The sequence below is a fragment of the Triticum urartu genome, chromosome 7 (assembly GCF_003073215.2).
Source record: "Triticum urartu cultivar G1812 chromosome 7, Tu2.1, whole genome shotgun sequence".
Classification (NCBI taxonomy): Eukaryota; Viridiplantae; Streptophyta; class Magnoliopsida; order Poales; family Poaceae; genus Triticum; species Triticum urartu.
The window spans coordinates 453,766,299-453,767,644 of NC_053028.1; positions in this window are offsets into that span (position 1 = coordinate 453,766,299).

The window sequence follows — 1,346 nt, forward strand, 5'->3', positions numbered from 1 at the left end:
TCGGTTAATTCCAGTTATATGGTACTCAATGTATGATCAATCGACTGTTTTAAGTGAATGATGAAAGATTTCGACAAATAAGTGGTACTCCAAATCTGAAGTCCACAATACCCGAACACGTCGTCGGGACTCTTGTGTCACCTCACGCGTAGCGTGTTGTCACGTCAATTCAATGTGAGGACATGATGAATAATTTGACCGACGTATACTAGTACTGCTACTGTACTACTTACTAGTTGTATTTAGTGTCACATTTGAACCATAAGTTTAACTAAAAAAATGTCAATGCATGTCACCAAAAATTATCCCATTGGAAACTATGTTCAAATATGAATGAAAGATATAATTTTTTGTGACATGCATTAACATTTAGTTTGTGAAATTTATGGTCAAAATTTGACACAAATTACGAAGGGGCCAATAAACTAGGAGGGAGGTAGTAGTACGAGTAGCGCAATATACGGTATAGAGGACTAGTACAAATTTAGAAATGGACTAAGAAGTTACAAGGCTGTGCGACAGACTTTGTAGGCTACATGAGTAATACAAAATATAATTCCCATTGGACAACACTTTCACCAACAAGTACGCACTTGAAGCCTAATTATTATATATATATATGGCTTCTGCACGGCATCTCCATCATCATTATCAGTACATCCTACGCAAGTGAGTTAGGATGCACTTGATCCCAGAAAGGTATCTATCCTTCAAACTAGAGGAGTGCTTCAAACTAACAACAGTACATAATATCCAACAAAAGAGGGTGATGCTACAGTAGCAGGATACATGGCTCAGTCTAGAAATCAGTACGAGTAAAGTTGTGCATATTTGTTGTTGTCATGAACTACATCTTCGTATGTCGGGTTTGCAAAAGTCATCCATCACATGGAATCTTGATGCCTTTCACACACTGAAGATTATCTGGCAACAAGCTGTGTCGACGAATCTCTGGATATGGTGATTCATGAAACCCGTGGTATGATGTGTAAACACAGTTCCCCCCGGCGAATGGAAGTTGCATAGCACGATAATCATCGCTGGTGATATGATCGATGATTGGTTGGATGATCAGATAATTGAGCCCGAGGAACATGGAGTGGTTGCCAATGCTATAAACCCGCCTCTAGTTGAATACACCTAGCCCAACAGAGATGGGATCTTTCTTGAACACGAAGCGGCCATAGCCATCAATGTCACGAACGCCCCAGGCATTGTACTGCATGTGGTTTGATGTAATGGTTTGGTCAATTTGGTACGTGCGAATGAGAATACCGCCGTCAGCTGAACGGGCGATAAACCACCACCCATCGGCTGGTATGATTCCAGTTCCTGGAATCATGAAG